The following is a 23,780-nucleotide window of genomic DNA, read 5'->3' as shown; positions in this document are numbered from 1 at the left end:
GACTTGGGTTTCACTCCTAAAATGTCTCATTATAAATTCAAATAATCTCAAATTAAAAACAAAATACAAAACAAAACAATGAAAAAGAGAAATGTACTCATTACCTTACTCATGTAACTATACAGCGCCTTTACAATAACATAATTTTTTTAATAGAAATGTTTAACAATTGATGTTTGAGGTACTCTTTTCAATGTAGGCAAAAGTAATTTCAAATTTCAATAAGAATAAAAATAGAAATAAGCTAACCATAAAATACTAAATTCATCTAATGAAATAATGATCCTGTGAATGTGGAAAAACAGATTTAAAAAAAATAGATAGAACACTTTAATTTTTTTTATTTTCATTTTTCCCTAATCATAAAAGGTTTTCATTTGCAGAGTTTTGAGTACATCTACACAATTAATGCATCTCCTTCCTTTATAGAAATAGCATCTCTTTATTTGAAACTTTCAAGGAAATAAAAATGTCCACACAAGCCAGTAAAAATTTACTAAGAAAAACTGAAACAGACAATTGTTTGTTCATAAATCATATGAACGTGCACTGAAATAACATGGAATATCTTGTATGTTACACAGAAATACATTAGGGATTAAAAAATAAATTAAAAAAGCTGGGTTTTGGTCACTCACCACTGTAATCCTAGCTACTCAGTAAGCTCAGATTTGAGAACCATGCTTTGAAACTAGGCTGGGCAGAAAAGTCTATGAGACTCTTATTTCCAATTAAGCACTGAAACAACTGGCAGGCAGGCCCTGAAGGAACGTGGGGGGGGGTGAGACAGACAGACAGACAAAGAGACAGAAAGACATGGAGACATAGAGAAACAGAGAGAAGAAAATATAAAAACATAAGAGAAAGAAATTGTATGAATGTCTTCTCAAAAATACAATTCTGTTAATCGTTTTCATGTCTTTTTAGCAAAGTAAGAAATGGGAATCAGAAGGTAAATGTGTCAGAATAAAACTAGTTAAATAAATATATTTTATTCTAGCTTAATGTAATTCTTATGGTACTATGAATACATCACCATTAATATTTACCTACAAATATCTTTTCTTTCTAATTTAGCTTTTTATTGCATTATTATTACTGCATCTTCAGTCCCTGTGCTAATTGCTATGTGCTGGTGGTTCATGCCTGTAATCCTAACTACTCCAGGCTGAGATCAGAGGATTAAGGTTCCAAGCCAGCCTAGGCAGAAAAGGTGATGAGACTTTTATCTCAAACAACTCAGAAAAAGCTGGAAATGGAGTTGTGGCTCAAGTGGCAGATCACTAGCCTTGAGCACAAAGAGGCTTAGGGAAAGCATCCAGGCTCTGAGTTCAAGCCCTAGACCTGGCAAAAAAATTATCATTACTTAAATGCTATTTGAATATATATATATAACATATATAACATATCTGTATATAACATATATAACATATCTGTATATAATAACTTATAGTAACTATGCAGATATCTGATAGGGCCTTAAATACTCAAGTGAACATAGGCAGTTCAGCATTAAAATATAATAACAGACAATTATTAGAGTACTTATCATTTATTATATATTTATTAATCAAACACATGTATAAATGCCAGGCAGGTTGACTGTGCCAGTAATCCTGGCCATCAGGAGGCTGACACAGGAGGATCAAGTCAGTCTGGACTACATAGCAAGACCCTGCCAAAATCCAATAGAATCTGGAGTATTCATTAGGGGCATGTTGCTAGCAGAGTTAAATCTTTTGCCAAGTGACACAACTAGTATGAACTTCCCATTAACTGGTTTATAATTTACATCTTTTAAATTTATAATTTACTCTCTTTCTTCTTTTTTTTAATTTAATTTTATTTGTGAACATACTGTACAGAGGGGTTACAATTGCATGGGCAGGATAATGCGTACATTTCTTACCAAGCATTGCAGCCTCCTTCTCTTTCTTCTTAAGTCTTGGTCGATGCAAACACTTTTCAGTCATATGAGACAGACTCAGAGGCATATTTTTTTAATGTTCAAAGCCTGTTTACACAATTGCCAAGGAAAATGACCTGTTGTATTTAACAACAAAATAAACAGCCTTCTGGCTACTAATGCTGCAGCCATGTGTGAGAAAATGTGACATGCAAACATTTGAGTTATTTGATAACATCAGTCATCCTATTTTATCAATTTAACAGCCAGACGGTAAGATGTATCTCACTTTCAGAGGTGTTGGGAAAGTGAAAACATACAAAATTAGAATTGGTTAAATTCAGTCCAATCTATACTTACTTTGAATTATGTTTAAACATATGCGTTATATCAAGAAAACTTAGAATTTCTTTTACATTTTTTTACAAAAATTTTCATACGGTACATCTTGAGCCATGTACTCAGTGCTACTTTTTTTCTCTCTCTCTAGATGCCTTTCAGATATGGTCTCATATTTTTGGCCCTACCTTTCCTTGGACTATGATTCTCTTATCTGCAACTTCCTGAAGAGCTTACAAGCTTATAACACAATGCTTGGCTTATTTATTGAGATGGATGTCTCTCAACAAACATTTTTCCAAGACTGCGTTTAGATTGCGATTTCCTCATCTTCATCTCTCCAGGAGCTTTGATTAAATATGTGAGCCACTAGGTCAAGTCATAACATTTTAAAAGAGTATTTTGACAATGTTGTCAGAAACTTAGTACTCATATACTATTTTGTAGAATGGGAACTTTTTTGTACAACTAATTAAAGATAATAAAAAATGTCATGATTCTAAATTTTTTTAAGTATTTTGAAACATAAAAGGCAATAAAATGCATAAAATTTTATTTATTGGTTGTATAAATTTCTTTCCTTTTTGCTTCTTCACAAAATACCTAGCTAGTGTGGTAAGTTAACATATATGATTAGAAATGATAATAATGAAGAATATAGAATTGAACTGTGTACTGGTGCCTTACATCTGTATTCCTAGTTACTTAGGAGGCTAAGATCTGAGGATCTAGGTTAGAAGTCAGCCTGAGCAAGAAAAGCTGTATAACTCTTTCTACCAGAAACCTCAAAGTAGAGGTATAGCTCAAGTGGCAGAGTGCTATCATTCTGCTAAAAGAAATAATAGGAAAATGTCCATGTCGGAAGTTCAAGACCCAGGAGGAACTTACCACACGTATAGTTATGGAGAGTTGGTAAAGATAAATCTAGGGTAGAAGAGGTTGAAATTCCTTTGTGAAGAAGCACAATTTTTGAATGCTAGCTACATATAAGATATAGCTGTATTTACTCAATTGATGAAGGTAATCTTTTTTCTTTATATGTTATTAGAATTGTGAGCAAAGAGTGCCTGTTTTTTTTCTATGTATTTTGTGTGGAAGGACATGGCAATTATTGATTTTTGTTTGAAGTTCTTTCAGTATCTCATTTGCAAAATGGATTGGTCACTTGTGTTAATTTTAGAAGATTATATATATATATATCATTCTATTTATAATATATTATATATATATAATATATATATTAATAATATATAATAATCTATATTTAGATATATACACTCTGATTTTCTTCATGCCAGTATGTCTAATAAATGAAATTATGCTCTAAATTTAATCTTTCTCTTGTGTTATTTTGACTAATTGTATCTTTCATTATTAAACTATGTTTATATTGTAATAAATCTTCATTTTTGTTGATAATAATCACCAAAGATTCCATGCTAATTCGTAGAGGTCACCACACCCACAATTTCAACTAAGTGAAAGGTTGAGGAAACAATCATCACACATTGAGGCTAGACCAGGCAGAGATTTCAGAACACTCCATTTCAACCAATGAAAAGCCACATAGGAAGGGTCAGTTGGAGAATTATGGTTCAAGATGGCTTTGATAAAAGAAAAAAATGGGTCTTACCTACTCAAAAATAAAAATAAAAAAAGAACTTGAGACACGACTCAAATCATTGAGCACTTACTTGCCTACGAAACTTAAGATCCTGAGTTTAAACTATTATACTGACAAACAATAACAAAAAACAAAAACAAAAACAAAAAAACAAATACAAGAAAATAGAATGAAAGAGAATTTTTGAAAAAAAATGAATGAAAACCTTATGTTATCCATTTAGTTTTTTTTCAATCACTTTTAAACAATTTTACCGTCAATTCAGTATGCAGATTTATGTGCACAATACATCTTGATCCATTCAGTTTTTTTTTTTAATAACCAGGCTCTAGTGGCTCAAGACTGTAATTCTAGCTAATCAGAAGGCTGTAATCTGAGCATCTGAACCAGACTGAGCAGGGAAGTCTACTCCAAAAGTAAAGCTATAATTCAAGTAGTAGAATGATAGCTTTGAGCAAAAGAATCTCAGAGCTGTACCCAGACCCTGAGTTTTTGGCCCAGTGCAGGCACAAAGCAAAAAACAACAATATCATCTTGATTGAAAGGAAAAGAAAAAAGTGATAAATTTCTCATTACTGATAGTAAAGTGTTACAAATTTTTGAGAAGAAAAAATAAGTTCATTCAATTACTCTCCTGACTTGTGTAAACTTCTGCAATCCCAGAGACAGAATCACAGTTTGAAAACTGATCAGGCTAAAACCAAAAACCCTATATGACAATACACACTTAAGGCAAAATAATAATTAAAAATAACTATGGCTTAAGTTGAAAGGTGTTCAACTAGAAAATTCTTGGCTGTGAGTTCAGACCCCATTACAAAAAAAATAAAAGCAAAGTAAGTTGGAAACAAAATCTACAAAAAAGATTTATGGAAGCAATTATACTAAAGTTCTAACAGTTAAGTGGATACAACAAGTAATACTTATGTTTCTGAAGTAAACAAATAAATATGCTATGATATAGGATTGCATGATGCCAAACTCTTCAGTTTTTCTATTTAAATGTTTTCTCAGTACTGTTTTCTGTTATTAAAACACTCTTATAACCCAAAGAAACATAGGTCCCATGGATTCCCTTATTTGTAATAACTAGTATATATCTCAGATAACCTTACCAGACAAACAGATAAGTTCAAAAGTTATGTTTCTTGCTGTTGTTTCTAATGTACTTCCCCCATGGAATAACCCCTGTTGTCACTGTATTTGATTCCGATATCCTGCATCTTGTATATACATTTTTCTAATTTGGGGAGGGGAAGGGAAATAACAAAATTCTGAAACAAGGATACTGGTTGATCCATTGTAACAATGAGATGTACAAGACACTATGTTGAAATCAAATTTTACAATTTCAGGGTAGGAGGGAGGGAGTAGTTGGGAAGGTGAGGAGGGAAGGGATGGTAGGGGGAAAAAAGAGGGTAACAGTGTTCCTAGAAATGTACTCATTACAATACTTATGTAACTGTAACCTTTCTGTACAGTATCTTCACAATAAAAATATATAAAAATAAAAATTATAAAACACTCTCATAGTATTACATTGTTTGCTTTACATTTCAAAGAAAAAATACTAGTGATAAGGTAGATAAAAGTATTGTAAATAGCAAATCCTCATACTTTTCAAAATTCAATATTTTATTATTTACTATTTAAGTTGAATCCTGTACGTTATATGTTATTCTCCTGGTGAGTCTATCTTCCTTGCAAATAGAAATTGTCCCAAGGCTGTGAAGCAGATCTCTGTAATTATATTAATGAAATGGAGTTTCCTAATGCATTCAATCATAAAATCAACTCTTGACTACCAGCTGCCTTCAAATGAGAAACTCATTTTCATAGCTGCAGGCAATTCAGACACAAATAATAAATATTATTGAAGCTCGCCAAAAATTAAATTGAATATGAAACTTCATAATTCTATATGTCTTGTTCCAGGGAAATCTCTGTTCACACATAATATTGAAAATACATGAACACAAAAAATGGAGATTTTGTTCACTAGAACAAATTAGATTGTGTTTTATCTCTTCCAGTGTAATGTAAAGTATATCAATCATCAGAGGTTTATACTAAAACTTTGTTATTAGTCATGCTTGCTTTAAAAAAATGCAAGTTAAATTTAGTTTCTTCTGTCACAGTCTGAAACACAGTTCAGTAAAAAGAGAGTGAAGAAGGGGTCCAGTGTTTTGTTATATAGCCGGGAAATTATATACTTGAAAGCCACTTATTTAAAGAGTTCACACAAAGTCAGGAAAAGCATGGAAAAGAAAAAACATAAACATATCACTGATTCAGTGACTGAAAGACTAATATTCCTAGAGACACAGCTGAGAAGAAGGGCTCAAACACCTTGTGTGCTTAGTTTGAGATCTAGGCTGTCCAAGAAAGGGAAACCAAAAGGATGAAGACGGAAAGGGTTCAAAACAAAATGGCATTTACAAAATCTTAATGAATATTCCCCCTACCAAAATTTCAATCCAAGCTCATTTCTAATAACCACAAAAGACATGATAAATTGTCTACTACTTCATCTTGATTTTATATAGCACCTAGATAAAATTCAAAATGAATTAATTTAAGGATGTTCAAGTGGATGCAGGGGAATGGGGTATATATTCAATGAAAGTAGACCGCAATCTAGTAACAAGAATTTGAAACATGAACAGAATACAACTATGAGGTTAATACAAAAATAAGTTATCAAAATTTAAAAAGAAAAAAACATAAGAATATTAACAGTCTAGGCTCATTCAAAGAGAAAAATACGGATTAAAATCTCAGTATAGCCAGGTGCAGGTGGCTTATACTTTCAGTTTTAGGTAATGTAAGGCTGAGATCTACAGGATTGAAGTTTAAAGCCAGCTTAGGCAGAAAAGTCCCTGAGACACTTATCTCCAATTAACTAGCAAAACCCCAGCAATATAGGATTGGCATACACAATAGAGTGAGTACCAGCCAAGCAAACAAGCCAAGTGAACATGCCATCCTGATTTCCAATTCCATTCTCCCCAAACTTAAATTTATAAAAAGGATAAAGGCAGTTAATTCCTTTCAAAAGAAGTAATTTTTGTTTCTTTATTGCATGTGTCAACAATATGAAGAAATATTGTAAATATTTCCCGTCTCACAAGTTTTTTCTTCCATGAATTGTGCAATTTATTTACCTAAAAATTATCAAATAAAAGAGTTTATAGATTTTTCTCTTTATGTTTTACTAGGCATTTTTAGAGTGGTTTTTATTTAAGTATTTTTTTTATAATCGTGTTATCTGAATGTTAAGACACTATTATCTTTTCCTCCTCAAAGTTCATCCTTTATTTTCTTTTTATTTTATTTCATCTCTAGTTAGGATACAGTACAACATTGAATTAGGAGAATTGAAAGAAATATATTTTTCCTCATTCTCAATCTTAAGAGAAAATTGTTTAAATCATTACCTGTCCTGACAATTGCCACATTGAATCTTCTTTAACCAGATTAAGGGATTATCCATCTAATCCTGTGCTACAGAAAAAAAAAATTATTTATTTACTTTTGTGATATAGGGTTTAAAATTCAGAAACATCCACCTAGTAAGCAGGTTCTTAACCACTGGCCAATGCTTCTAGCCCTGTTTTTATTTTTATTTTTGACTAATTAATGGTGAAACAGGATCTTCCTTCCTGGAATAACACCTGGGCCAGGTCTCTTTACAAGGTTCCTAAAGTACCTGGTAAATAGGGTGTCCACAGGCTCAGTTTCTTTCTCTTGAGGTGCCATCTCTCAAACTGTTTTTGTTTGAGTTGATCTAGAATCTAAGACCTCCCAATCTCATCCTTGCACGTAGCTGGAATGAGAGGCATAAGCTATCATGCCTAGCTATTGGTAAAGATGGGATATCTCATGTATCCCCAACATGGGGCCAACTCTTGATCCTCCTAATCTCAGTTCCCCAGACAGGTTGGACTGAAAATGTGAGTTACCTGGCTTTATACTGAAAATGCATTTTTATCAATTAGTATTGACTTAGAAAATGCTTTCATACTTTTATTGATATAATCCTTTCATTTCTTAATATGATGTATTGCCCTTGTTATGCACTGTGAGTTTCAATTTACTAGTATTGCATTAAAAACAATTATAAAACTATCTCCAGAGTTTCTTTTCTTAAAATATATTTGTCTCAGAGTGGGCTCCAGTGGCTCACACCTTTAATCCTAGCTACTTAGGAGGCTGAAATCTGAGGTTCACAATTCAAAGCCAGCCTGGCCCAAAAGTCCTTGTGAGAATCTTCACTCTAATTAACCACTTAAAAACTGAAAGTGGAACTGTGGCTCAAAGTACTAGGATGCTACCCTTGAGCAAAAAAAGTTCAGAGACAGCACTCAGGCCCTGAGTTCCATCAAGCCTCTCGACTGACCAAAAATAAATGCATACATAAAAGTGTCTGATTTTAGAATTCAGGATTCTAGCTTCACAAGAAGAATTAGGACTTCATTCCCTTCTTGAACTTGTTGAAGTTGCACACAATTGAATATTTGAAGAGAGACCAAAAACAAAAACATCCCAATAAAACTATTCAGGCTTTTTGTTTGCTTTTGAGTTCAGGTTAATTTTTAGTTCAATTTTTGTAACTCATATAGAGAGCTACCCAGATTATCTCTATTTTACAGTAAGTTCTGGGTAGCTTTCAACTGTCGTTGAATTATTTACTCTCACCTGTGTTACCAAATGTGAAGTCAAGTTTGTTTATAAATTCTGATAACTATCCTCTCAATTTACACAGATCAGACAAGCTTTCCTTCATATTTGATATTGGCAATTTCTGTTATACTTATTTGCTCCTGCTGTTAGCTGTGCAAAAGTTCTGTCAATATTATTGTTAGCCTCTGCTTTGTTTATTTTCTGGTCTATTTTGCTCTATTTTCTGTTCCTTAACGTTTGCATGAAAACTACCTAGTTTCTAATGTGTTGTTTTCTTAAAATGAAGCAGGGAGTGATGACTTTCAAGGTTTTTCTATCTAGAAACAGAAGTAAAAATTTAAATAAACTTTTAAATTTAATTAAGTAAACTTTTCTCAAATACAGAACTAGAGCTGCTTTGAAATAAAATTTATTGACTCCCATTTAAGCTTTCTTGATAGATGCAATCATTATCACTATTAATTTTGATATAATGCTTTGGAACCTTCATGTTTACTGTGGTACTGTATTTTTCCAAACATTGATCCTGGGGCTTGAACTCTAGACCTAGGTGCTGTCACTCAGCTCTTCAGGTCAAGGCAAGCTCTACCACTTCAGCCATAGTGCCACTTCCGGTTTTCTGGTGGTTAATTGGAGATAAGAGTCTCACAGACTTCCCTGCTCCTGCTGGCTTTGAACCTTTATCCTCAGATCTCAGCCTCCTGTGTAGCTAGGATTACAAGCATGAGTCACCGGCACCCTGCCACATCGATTACTTTCTAATTGTTTTTGCTAATTCTTCCTTTTATGTTCTACTTTACTACTACTTATAGAGGGATAGTCATTAGCTGGACACTATTGGATCATGCCTGTAATAACAGTTACTCATAAATTTGAGATTTAGAAGGACTGAAATATAGGTCAGCCTAGGCAAAATGTGTGAGACTCCTATCTCAACCAGTAACCACTCATAGGGATATACTCCTGTTATCCATGATACATAAAAGGCTGACATTGGGAGGATACCAATTCCAAAACAGCCAGGGCAAAAAAGATCATTAAACTACATCTGAACTGAAAAAGCTCAGCATACTTCAGTATGCACGTAATCCTAGCTACAGCAAGAACAGTTTACAGACCATAGTCCAGGTTCACTGGGTTGAACAGTGGACCCCTATCTCAAATAGTACCAGAGGTAATGGCCAGAACATTTGATGCAAATATGATAGGGTAACTAACAAACAATGGTAAAACTTAAGCCCATATACCCCCAAAAAGAAAAAGGTGAATAAAAAAGTAATTCTTAAAGATTTGCCTGTGTTTTTTATTCTTTAGGTAGTATAATAGCAAGTGCTTGGAAGTCAAATGTCAATTGAGTGTGTTTTACCTTTTATTCATCGAGTATTTATTTATTTATTTATTTTTGTCAGTCATGGCCTGAACTCTGGGCCTGGGCGCTGTCCCTCAGCTCTTCAGCGCAAGGCTCTACCACTTGAGCCACAACCCCACTTATGTTTTTTTCTCCTTATGTGGTATGGAGGAGTCAAACCCAGGGCCTCATGCATGCGAGGCAAGCACTCTACCACTGAGCCACCTTCCCAGCCCCCTCTTGTCTAGTTTTTAATACCATTGATGTATCATATGTTTGTGATAATAAATTTAATTTTAATAACAAAGACTAAAAAGAAAGAGAAACAATTCTTCTAGTAGTTTCAGTGATAAAAACCTTAAAAGTATGTTTTATTTTTAGTTAAATGTGATAGAAGTTTAGGTATGCCAACTGAGAAAAATACTTCTAATTATTGTTTATTCATTCAGTAGCAGTCTTTTAGTCACTTCCTCTTGACTCTTTTATAATCTAGTTACCAGGTCAAACACTTGCCTTTAAAATAGTGAAAAACTCTCTGGATGAATGAAAGAATTGTTGGATGATACCCCAACAGAAAATTACTTATTTGGAGAAACCTCAAGATAAGATTTTAAAGTTATTTTGAAAGAGAAAAATATTAGAGATACTCTAAGGTTGTCTTAATTCTCAAGTCTATAGCAACATGGTAATTAAAAAAATGTGTACTAAGTAATCAAATGCATTAACTTTCCATTTGTTTCTTTTTTATTGTTTGCGTAAGTTTATTGTTCAAAGGAGTTTAAAGCATCATATTTATATAAGTTCATAATACATTTCTTTGCCTTTTATTCTGGCATTTTTATGCCTCTTCTCATTGAAACTTTTGAATAATCCTATGATTTAGGGACTTTTATTAACTCCTTTATATAAACACAATATCTAAGACTCATGATATAATTATGTTTCCTAAAATAATAAGAAAAAACAAATGTATGATCTATCATTCCCATTCAGGCACTGTGATTCAAGAACCATCATTTTAACCATTACCTGCTACTGCCTCCCAATGCTTCTTTTATAATGTCCCTTTGGAAACATATAGAAAGGTAACTTACAGCATGATATTTTGCTGATAAGTTTTATGGCAAGTTTTGTGCCATGTTTTAGTACAGGGACACCCTCAGGAGCTATTATGTCTTCTAGGACCATTTTTCCCCGTACATTAAATGGTTTCTATCCTCTATAGAGTATGCTACTAATCTTGGCCTTTTATAAAAAAGAACTTTATGAGACTTAGCTAGTATAAGTTACTTAGAATTTCCTTAAACATGAGCTATGGAATATTGTGCTTTGCCATAGATAAAATAAATAAATAAACAAATCCATAACTGTGATATACGATATAGAAAATACTCTTTAAACTGACATGAGAGCATGAGACAATATTTTTCCTTATGTGTTATTCTAATATAATTTTCTAATTAAAAACATAATGCATATTTCATGCATTAAGCACAGTTGTACTCCTCAATATTATTAAAGAATTTTTATATATTTGATGGATTTTTTTACCCCTTTGTATAAATAGCCAATAAAACAATCTTCTGATTTTATTAAAATTTCATGCATTTATCTACATGTGTATATATTTTAACATAATCTTTATTTTCATATATTTATACATTATACACAAGAAATAAGGCAACTTTAATTTTGCAACTCAAATATTATCACAACAATATTAATGAGACGTGTCTGATTTGTACAGTTAGTTTATATTTATTTAAAACGGGTAACATTCAATTATGTAAATTTACTTTTATCCATTATGTATGTGTGTGTCCAAAATACATATCCATATCCATAGCTTTAAATATATCCATTCCATGGATATACATTTGGTTAGTTTTTATACTTAAAACTATTTTTGTTAAACATATCTTTCTGACTGCTTTGTATATATCAAAATATTTCAGCACTATAGTATGTGCTATACTGTAATGCACTATAGTTGAGATCTATACTATAATATAACATAACTGAGGTCTGTCAGAGGCAGGCAGGAAAGTTTACAAGACATTGATCTCTACTTAACTGAAAAGAAAAGAAAAGGACTAAATATAATCGTTCTAGCCTTGACAAGAAAGGTAAGTGCTAGAATTAGCTAAGTATGCTAAGTATTAGAGCCACTTACCAGTATAGAGCAACATCAATCAATACACCTTAGTATGACCCTCTGTCATCAAACAAGTGAACCACAGTAGTACTCCAGCTATCATGTATCATGTTTGGAGGCCATATTAGGGATTTGGAATTCAAACTAAAAACAAAGTGACTTAAGAATGCAGCTCAATTGATAAGATTCTTGCCTAACATTCATAGGTTCTCAGTTCAAGTCCTACTATCTCAAATGAATTAAAGGAAGGAAGGAAGGAAGGAGAGAGGGAGGGAAAGAAGGAAGGAGAGAGGAAGGGAAGGAAGGCAAGGAAGAAAGAGAGAACAACGACAACAAAAACATTTCTAATGTACTGTTTCCCGAAGACCTAAGTCCTTTTGCAACCTGCCTCACTTAGCAAAGTTGCACCGTGCTGAGTCAAGGCTTCCAATCACAGCAGGCCCTTTAAAGGATGCTACCTATATTTAAATCATACGTTTGGTCTCTCTTCTCTTTCTTAATGATTTTGTTTTGTGTCTTCACTTTTGGTTTTTTTTTAACTTTTTTTTTTTTAACTTAACACTAAAAGCATAGCTAGTAAAGACCTGTGAAGGGAAATTCAGGAAGAACTAAATACATACTACTTGCTGTTGTACTAGATTTAATTTTATGCCTTCAAGTGACCTACACATTTAACAGTTCTAGAGTCTCAGTTCTCAGAAGGAAAGGCCTCCGATTATGAATCCTGAAAAGAGACTTTTCTCCTTTTCATCTTTTTTTTTTACTGCTACAACTCTGAATTGGAGTAGATTTGTTTCTTTTGTTCTTCATTTACCTGTTAAACATGTATAAGTGAAAAAAAAAATATATATATAAAATATATGTGAAAAAGAGTGACACATATATCAGGTAGAGTTTTAGATTATCACAGTGATGATATTATCCTAAACTCCCATTTCTTTCTCAATTACAGGGACTTGCCAGTTTTCTTGGTTTTTTTATTGTTGTTTTCTTATTTAATCTCAACTGTCCTGCCTTACACAATTGGATTTAGTAATACTCTTAGAAAAAATTCATACAAATCTAGCTGGATCTTGTTTTAAGGACTGAAAACCATTCAAGTTATCCTTTATTTTGGTCACTATACATTTTCTTCAGACAGATGTATTTTATATTTTGTCTAGTTTGTCAACATAAAATAAGAAATGCAGTCATTACCTTGTCCATGTAATTGTAACTCCTCTGTATGGTATTTTTACAATTAAAAAAAAATCCCGGTGCTAGTGGCTCATGACTGTAATCCTAGCTACACAGGAGGCTGAGATATGAGGTTTACAGTTCAAAGCCAGCCCAGTCAGGAAAGTCTATGAGACTCTTACCTCCAATTAACCACCAGAAGACCACAAGTGATGTTGTGGCTCAAGTGGTAGAGGGCTGGCTTTGTGCTGAATTGCTCAGGGACAATGGCCCAGACTCAGAGTTCAAGCCCCATGACTGAAAAACAAACAAAAAAACAAACAAAAAAAATCCCAAAGATTTGGAAAGATTAGCCAAATGTTAAATATTGTGTATGATATGGTACTTAGATCTGACTTATTTTGTGTGTTTATGTTTCTGTTTCATTGCAAAGGGTTAACTAAATGCATTTCTTTATGCATTAATGAAGTCTCAACTTTTCTCATATATCAAGAAAAAAAGATTAATAAGATAAATGCAGTACAATTATTTGATTACAGTTGTATGTGGAATACAATCTTTGGAAATAAAGACCCAAATACCTTGGGCACACTGTCTAATTTTATGCTGAGATCAGATGAAGAGTAAAGTGTGCTGGGAAATGATGTAATGGAGGATATGATCTAACGATATTGGATTGAGTGTAAGGAGTAGGAAGCCAGCAGGATCTGTTCAAGTTTTTCTTGAAACATCTGTCTTATTCCTTCCTCCCAGAGCAGTACTTCTCCAAAAAGAAGGTCTTCCAGGGAGAAGAGCATGACTTTTCTGCTTTTTGGCTGTTTATGGTAGAGATATTTAAGTTCCTAAACCTTCATTATTCCCTAAGGAACAATTTTGATTTTTATGACATTTTCCAAGGGAGAAAAAGGAACTTAGATGCATGTAAAGAATATAGTTTAATTACTTATCATTTATTTCTAAAATGTATTATATGAAAATTTTAATTTCATAGATTACTTTGAAATGTATATTTCTACATTTTACTGAAGTGGTAAATCAGTTGCTATCAGAATTACATAAAATACTCCTAAAATGCTCTACACTTAATATTAATAAATTAAAAGGGTGTTACTGAATATTTATAAACAGTACCACAAAAAGTTTACATGATATACTATTAACATTTTATATAGGCTGACACATTTCTGAGCTTTATAGGGATGGATTTATGGAGGGTTTTACTGAATATAACTAAAGAATCAATATTCAAAGACCCTTCTTCTCATTTATCCTTTTAGAAAATAATTAATTACACAATCCCCAATAACATAGAGATTACTGTAATTGAGTTTGCCAGTTTTATTTTATTTTCTATTTTTAAAATCTTGGTTGTTTATTTTCTCAGTTCTAGAATAAAGCAGCTCTTTACTCCATAGGAAAGGATAAATGTGTCCTATCTTAGCATTTGGAATGGTAAATAAATTTGTATCAAGCTCTATTTGAAGACTATTTTATCACACTACTTTGTGTTTGAATAAATTCCTTTGCCTCTTAACTCCTCTCCCCTCGGTTAATAAGACATACTGTGCAATGTATTTATAAGTGCTACTTAGAAGTATTTAAATTTAAGAGTAAAAAGGTTTTCAGCTTTTCTTTCCTGCCAGTGCTAGTTTAAAGAAAAAAGGGGAAAAAGGCAATCTTTTCATTTGTTTGATTATGCCCCTGATTCTCCAATTTTAACAACTTTTTTTGTTAGCAGGAAGTTAAAGGTGAGTGTGTCACTTTCATTTCTTTGTTATTCATGAAACACCACAGGAACAAGCAGCCTGCTTGAGCTAGTAGTAGATACCTCTCACTTTTCCCAGTCAGAAACTAAGAGAGAAAGAGAGAGAGAGAGAGACAGAGAGACAGAGAGACAGAGAGACAGAGAGAGAGAGAAAATTGCAATAGAAACATAATTACTAATTCAAAACATAGTTTTTTTTAATATCAGTTTTTCACCCAAATATAGTTAATGCTTTTTGCTTTTTTTTTCCTTTCTGGACAGAATTTTTAGACCTCAAGAGTTGATGGGAAAGGTCCAATTTTTCTCCCAAGAATTTACCTTTTCTATAAATAAAATTATGCTTAATGTCTTATCCTCTAAACAATAAATTTTTAACTAGTTGTTAGCTGTATAAATTTCTGAATTTAAATGTGGTATTATATAATGGCCATAGAACATGTTAAAATAACTCTTAATCGTTTTAAAGTAATTTTCCTATTGCAAAGTCAAGAAATCTAGCCAATACTTTGTTCATAGGAGTCAAACATTTTTTTGTAATATAGATTTTTATTTTATTTATTTATTTTACTGTACAGTTACATGAGTAAGACAATGAGTGCATTTCCTATCAAACATTGCTACCCCTTCCTTAGTTTTGCCCTTCCATCCCTTCCCTCCTTACCTACCCAACTTCTCCCCCGTCCCGACCCTCAAAGCTGTAAAGTTTGTTTTCAACATAGTGTCTTTTACATCTCATTGCTACAATGGGTCAGACTGTATCCTTGTTTCAGCATTTTGTAATTTCCCTTCCCCTCCCCAAATTAGGAATATGTATATACAAGATGCAGGGCACCAGCATCAAATACAGTGAAAACAGGGGTTATACTGTGGGGGAGAAACATACAAAAGAAACACAACAAAATCACACAATACATTATAAGTATATTGAAAACAACAGCAACAAGTATGAAACCTCTGTGTCCCTATACTTAGCATCAGCTAATATGGTCATATATATAGAGAGAGGGAGAGCTTTTGCCCTTTTCTGCTTGTCCTAGACATATACTAGTTATTGCAAATAAGGGAAACGATGGAATCAATGATTCTTTGGACCTGGCTTGCTTCACTTAATATAATTTTTTCCAAGTCTTACTATATCCTAACAAATTGGGAGGTGTCATTCTTTTTGATGGAGGCATAGAATTTATATATATATGTATGTATGTATACACACACACACACACACACACACACACACACACACACACACATATATCGTATTTTCTTGATCCATTCATCTACTGAGGGGCATCTGGTTGGTTCCATATCTTAGCTATGGTGAATAATACTGTGATAAATAAATTGTGCTGGTAGATTTATTATGGCCTTGTTTGTGATCCTTTGGGTAAATGCTCAAAAGTGGGATTGCTGGGTCATAGGGGAGCTCTATGTGTAGTCTTTTGAGGAACCTCCATACTGCTTTCCTAAGTTATTGAACAAGTTTACACTTCCACCAACAATGCAGTTGGGTTCCCTTTTGGCCACATCCCCTCCAGCATCTGTTGTTATTAGAAGTCTTGATTATAGCCATTATAGCTAGAGCAGCTGAGCATTTCTTCATGTGTCTATTGGCCATTCTTATTTCCTCTTCAGAGAAATTTCCCTGTAAGTCTTTAGCCCATGTATTTATTGGGCAGTTGTTTCTTTGAGGATTCATTGTTGGGGGATTTAATTTTTTTTGAGTTCTAAGTATATTTTAGATATGATACCTTTGTCCATTGTATGGTTAGTGTAGATCTGTTCCCAATCCATGGGCTTTTTATTTATCTTGCTAGCTATGTCCTTTGGCCATGCAGAAGCTCTGCAATTTTATGCAATCCCAGTTGGCCAACCTTTCTTTGATTTGTTGTGTTTCTGGATCTTTACTAAGAAAATTTTGGCCTGTGTCAAGGAGACCTAGAGTCAAACTTTTCTGTCTATTCCTCTAAAAATATTCAACTCCTGGCTCAACATCCAGTTTGAGAAGTGGGATGGATTGATGGAGGTAAGAAGTAGGTTAAAAAGATTATGAATTGTGACTCACTGCATTATGTATTAAAAACAATGTATATTATGTATTTAAACATCATTCAAGTGTAGAAGATGATAAGTATACGTGAATTTCTTCTTAAACATGGACAATACAGTATCACATTATTTTTGGGGGGGTACTTTCCTAACTTTTCTAACAGAGTCAATGTATGATTAAGATAGTAGAAACTGATATCATTTTGTTTACATCTTAAAGCCTCTCTATTTTTCTAATTTTTGTATCAGCAACTTCTACTTAAACAATATATCACAGCCAGATGATTTTTCAACTAGCAAAATACTAGAAATTTTGAGCTAACTTTTGTTGCTTAAACAGATGTATATTTTGACCCTAGAAGGGTCTGAAAGGTTGAATTGCATCTATTTAAGTGTTAGTATCCTGAGGTCACACTTGAGTAAGATTCTCCCTGGCCAACCACTGGCTTATACTGGTAAATAAAAGTGAAAAATGGAATTTTATTTTCTGGGGTTATAGGTACAGCTGTGGAACTTATATATTTCCACTTGGTTATTTTACTGTTGCATAAACTTAATAACAAGCTAAAGTTTTCTAATAGGAGGAATGCTCATTTTCTAGTATTGTTTAATGTGATTTTTTTCTATGTATATGTACAATGGATGTAGAAACTCCTGGGCTGGTAACTATAGATCTATTTTCTATGGCTTTTGCAAATTATTCTTGCTCCTCAGTTTCCTCATCTGTTAGAATGAAAGAATGAAAGGATGCGATAAAGCTTGTGAGGAGAATTAAATGAGTTTTTGGACATGGAAGGGCATGAAACTCCCACTCCCACATAAGTAATCAAGGAGAATGGATTGTGTCTAGTATAGTTAACAACATGAGACCAGCTTAGGGTACAGTTAAGCACTCAGTATTAATGATCCTCTCCTTCAATAAAGGTTGCAGTGCACCACAAGAGCAAGCTATGAAAACCACAAGAAACAGGTCAAACTCTCCCCTCCCCCCTCACCTTGATTTTGCTGCCACAGCATTGTGGACAGTCAGCAAAGGAGAGGTGCTATGGAATAACAACCAGGTCTAGGTAAGGTGAGGACCACCAATTGACTGATAAAAGATATTTTGAGTATGCTGTGTTCAAATCAGTTCCTAAAATTACTGCAATTTCAACTCAAATCCAAAGACAAATTTTGAAGAATTGGTTAAAAATATATATTGAAGTCAGGCTAGAATGTATCTCAGGAGCCTGAAATTTTTCAGATGGGATTTAGTACAAGTCTTAGAGCTTCAGGCTCTTTCAGCCAGACCATAGCTGTTTGCATTTACTTTATCCTTATGGTTCTGTATAGACTCTGCGATCAAAAGAAAATCCTTGAAAAATATATTCTGCAAAGCCTAAAAAATAGAGAAATAAGATGAAAAACATAAAAAGATAAGAAGAAATTATATCTATAACCATCAAAACATGTACAAATATTTGCTTGAACAGTGATATTGATTGGACAATAAGCAAACACTGTACAAAGTGGTTGTTTACATATAAACCCAATTATAACAAACAAATTGATAAACAGTACAAGTGACAACTCAAATGAAAAGAGAATAAATTTACTTCCCACAAGGGATACTGGTCTAAGTGAGAAAGCTATTCTGAAAAGGAAGTTCAAGTTTATATTTTTTTCCCTTAGTAAAACAAATTCCTAATAGGGGGAAAAAAGGAATTCAAAGTACAAGTGTAAAAGTATATTATAAAGTATAACTCAGTGTGGTAGAACCTGACTGTAATTCTAGAACTCACAAAGCAATGGTAGGAGGATGAAAAGCTTGAGTTGAGTTCAGCCTGAGATATTTAGCAAGATTCTCACTCAATAATTCAAAAAAGAAACTAACAGTGAAAAAATTGATATTTACCAGACCCAGAGACTTGGTAGAGTTTTCAGCCCCAGAATAATTAAATATAGAAGGCAAAATAGAGACAAATTATCTCCTATTATTATGCTGCTTTCATTATCAATGAAATTTACCAAAATCAAAATTAAAAAAAATTACACAGTAGTTTCAAGACAGAAAGATGTTATGTGTGTTTTTGTTTGTTTGTTTGTTTTAGTCAGTTGTGGGGCTTGAACTCTGGGCCTGGACCCTGTCCCTCAGCTCTTCAGCTCAAGGTGAGCGCTCTATACCACTTGAGCCAGAGCACCACTTCCGGGTTTCTGGTGGTTTATTGGAGAGTTTCAGACTTTCCTGCCTGGTCTGGCTTTGAACCGTGATCCTCCTGAATAGCTAGGATTACAGGCATGAGCCACCTGAGCCAGACAGTTTGTTTGTATTTTTGTGAAGTAAAATCACATACAATTCAAAAACTACAATAAATAAGAAAACACTAGCATGCTATAAACAAAGAAAAGCTAAAAGTGACTAATAAACAAGTGTTTTCATGTTAATCTGTAATTCTAGCTACTCAGAGGATAAAATATAGATGGCTAAGGTTCAAGCCAGCATAGAAAGAAATTTCCTGGACACTCTGTTTACAAAATAACCAGCAAAATTCTGGGTGGGAGTTATGGCTCAATTGGTAGTGTGCCAAGTAAGCAAGTCAAGTACCACCAGAAAAAAAAAATCAAACTATCCAAAATACAAATAGATTAAGCACTAACAAAAAATATTAATTCAAAACTTTGAAATAAAGCAAAAAAGGGACATAATTTTTGTGATGTAAGTCTAGAAAAAACATAATTCATAAAAGGAAAAATCTGATGAATTGGAATCTATCCAAATCAAATTATTTTTTGTCTGTAAAAACAAATTCCTTTAAGCAGATAAAATGAAATTTTACAGATTGGGAGAAAATATTTGTGAAAAACATATATGAGAATGGAGTAATATTTCCATGTTTGAAATTACTGTTAAAAGACTGCATCAAAAATTGTGAGAAAATGTTTAAAGAGGCAACACATCAAAGAGAATGTAAATCTGAGAAGTGAGCAGATAAAGCATGTTGCACATTAGATAATTGTACATTAGAATCACAACATGATATAATTTACATAAATTCACAAATGCATCAAATGGCTAGCATAAAACTAATGACAACTCTATTTCCTTGATCAATGTCACATTTCTGTTGCCACATAGATGCTATAGAAACATTATACAAAATATGGCAGTTTCTTTAGCACAAGTAGAAGACTACCCAAATATCCTTAAATAGGTAATTGAACAAATGTGTTCCTGAAATTTACATACTATATGATTTCACATGTGTAATAGTTTTTAACTGGAGTTTGAACTTCTCACAGCTGATGCTCTTTTGCTTTAGATATACCTCTGTCCCCGTTTTATTTATTTATTTATTTATGATGGTGAATTCAGGTTGAGTATTCAACTTTTCTGCCTAAACTTGCTTTTAACCTCAGTCCTGTTGGTCTAGCTGCCTGAGTAAGTAGGATTACAGGTGTGTATTACCAGCAGATATATTAGTAATATTCATATAATTAAAGAACTATAAGATGGGGGAAGGAATTAGGTTGTTAGAATTTGGTGAGTTTAGTGTGGATGATGAGGTAAATGCAATTTATGAAATGTATACAAGAAGGATTATTACAATGTTCATAGTCTGTGTATCACCTCACATTCGTATAGTGAATTATAATTACCAAAAATATGGTGTCATAATTAGGAAAATTAAGTAGAATTGCATAGAGCATCATGGAGAGCACTCAAAAATAGAGAGCTATACAAATGGTTGGTGGAAGGAAGGAAGGAAAGCAGGTAGGCAGATAGACAGGCAGACACACACACACACACACACAAAGGAAGGAAAATCAGACATAAATATTAACATGAGATTACATGGGATTTCTCTAACAATAAATGATAAAATTAATTTCTAAATATTGGCTAAAAGTATTTATATGAAGATTTTTTTTCCAAATGTATACTCATATCTACTGAGTGTCTACATTATTTAGTGTTTTCAAGGGGGGATAAAAAATATTAAAAATATAGTGGTTCTCTACCTCCCTTACCAGTTTCTTTGCCTGCAGCCACTATTCAAAAACATTAACTAGAAATTCATTCTAAAATACACAGTTTTTAAAGTTATATGGACTTTTGAGTCACATGATGAATTTATCTTGCCTTTGCCCAGCACCTACATGCTGTCTGTACTACCTGCCCACTGTGTCTGCCACAGTTGTCACATCAACTGTCTAACAATTATTCAGATCCGCACAAAGGTAAGTTTAAAGTGATTTCCATAGATTAAAAAAAGGTGTCTGTAGCCTGGTGCTGGGGGCTCATGCCTGCAACCCTAGCTACTCAGGAGGCTGAGATCTGAGGATCCCAGTTCAAAGACAGCCCAGACAGAAAAGTCCATGAGACTCTTATCTCCAATAAACTACCAGAAGATAGGAAGTGGTTTCTGTGGCTCAAGTGGTAGAGCGTTTACCTTGAGCTGAAGAGCTGAGGGACAAGCCCAGGCCCAGAGCTCAAGCCACATCGTCCATGACAGCCCGATAAAAAAAAAAAAGTGTCTGTTCTTGACTTTATATGTGAAGAAAAAGATCGATGTGTTGTGGTTGCTAAGATCTACCAAAAGGACAAAAGCTTTATCTGTGAGATCCTGATGAAATCTACTTTAATTTTGTTGTACTTCAAGCTGCCAAAGTCAAAGCCATCTCAAGGGAGAATTGGTAGAAATGACAGACGACATGGAACATTAGGTTTATAGAATTCTTTTGTATCTTGTGTGCAGACATCAACTATACATCTTTGGATAATTGGATCTACAGAAACTCTCAGTGTCTTCATATCCTTCCTAGAACTAATTTACCTATGTTCTGTAAATTGTGTACATTGAGTCATCATTTTTCATTCACCATCATATATTTTTATACATGTAGAAATTCTCTTTGACAGCTGAAATATTTGTGTTTTTTTCCCCCAAATTTCTATACATTCAGAACTTCTGATGCTTTTCAATTGTTGGTTCCTAGCTTGAAATACTACTGTCAGAAAATTCACAATATATAATTTTAATGATGTTAAATATGTCAAAGCATCTTTTCTGTAGTCAAGGAAAAGCCTGTCTTGATCAGTGTTGCATTCTTCTTGGCACAAATGAAAAGAAAATAAGTTATAGTAGAGAAATGAAGAAACCAGAAGAAAAGAAAAATTGTGTCCTGTTACTGGATTGCATTGGTTAGAACTTCACAAAGAGGGAGACTTTGTGTCTTTTTGGTATTGCTGGCACAAAACTTTCTTTGCTGAAGACTCAGACCTTAGTCTTCATTTTATGGATTGTAGTTTTAAATACAATTGAATTCTCTGAGGCATTTTATTGTTATGATACAGATGGATCTTCATTTCTCCTGATGTATGAAGGGCAAACAAATGTCCTTTATGAGGAGAAAAATAAAAGTTTGAAGCTAAAAGGTATTAGAAAAAGTCCTCAGACATATAGAACTTGGGAAAACACCTTCTGTCAAAAGGCTACCTGACCAGATAGCAACTAAGTGAAAGAAGACTCTCAGAACATGATCCCTGTGGCCAATAAAAGCAGCTTACAGCTGTTTCATGTGGCGCTTCAGACTCTCCAGGTAAATAATTGGACTTTTTGATTGTCCATGAAGGTTCAGATTCTCTTTGCATTGTTAAGTGGAACTACTCTAATCCATATGAGCTATGCACCTTACCTTGGTTACCTTTCGTTCCTACTTTGGGGATGATATTCCAAACTTGATTGTCTTCTGTTTGATGAGGTGTAGAATAACTTTGTCACTGTGGTAATATTTATATATTCTTGTGGTTTCAAATCAATTTGCTTTCTCTTTCTGATGTTAAGTATGTCAATTGGTTTCATTATATTTTGGTATATAATACCAGAAGATTAGGTATTTATTGAAGTGAAGTAAGGAGAAGTGTTTCTCAGCTACTCTGGACTGAAAGTCAGGTAGTATAGAACCTGTATCTATGTAAAATTTTTATTTTATGTTTTTGTAGTGGTAAAAATGTGTATTAATTTAGAATAACAATTTATCAGTACAACTCAATTGGATGCTTGATTTCTTTAAAAATAGTTAGCTTCCTGAAATTATTAACACAATGGTTTCCAATGGTTTAAATTAAAAATGCTCATCTAGCTTCAGAAATACAATGCTCTCAATGTTGTGAAAGAAATTCATATTAAAAGTGAAATTGCCTATAACATGCTATTTTTAGCACCGTACTTCCATTGTTAATGTGTTCTGGATGGAGTCCAAGGTGATTCTATATATGACCAAATTTTATTCTACGTACATTTTAGTACACAGTGTAAGTATCACTAATGATCCCTTCTCTTAGAATTATGGTTTGAAATAGTAAGCAGGCCTTTGGGTATCATGAACAGTGTGAACCATGAAAATGACTCTAAGAGATAGATTGCCAATTTCAGAATTAAGAACCTAGCTGGAAGAAGGTAATATGAAGCATGAATAGGCTTCATGAAAGGATCCCTACAAAACCAAGGACAGTCTTAACAGAGCAGAGTCTTGAAGAAACTAAAAAAAAACACAAAGAAAACCAACTCACTGACTTTTAGACTAGTCTTTTGTGAAAAAATGATTCATGGAATGCTTCAAGTTTGAATGGCTGGACAAATGGAATGATTAGAATGATGGTAAACATGCTTTAAATGATGACTTTCACCAAAATGATATTACATGAAACAAACTTAAAATACACATTGCATAAATGCTATGATCTGAAAACATACT

The sequence above is a fragment of the Dipodomys ordii genome, unplaced genomic scaffold (genome assembly GCF_000151885.1).
Source record: "Dipodomys ordii isolate 6190 unplaced genomic scaffold, Dord_2.0 Scaffold57, whole genome shotgun sequence".
Classification (NCBI taxonomy): Eukaryota; Metazoa; Chordata; class Mammalia; order Rodentia; family Heteromyidae; genus Dipodomys; species Dipodomys ordii.
This window is presented reverse-complemented; position numbering follows the sequence as displayed.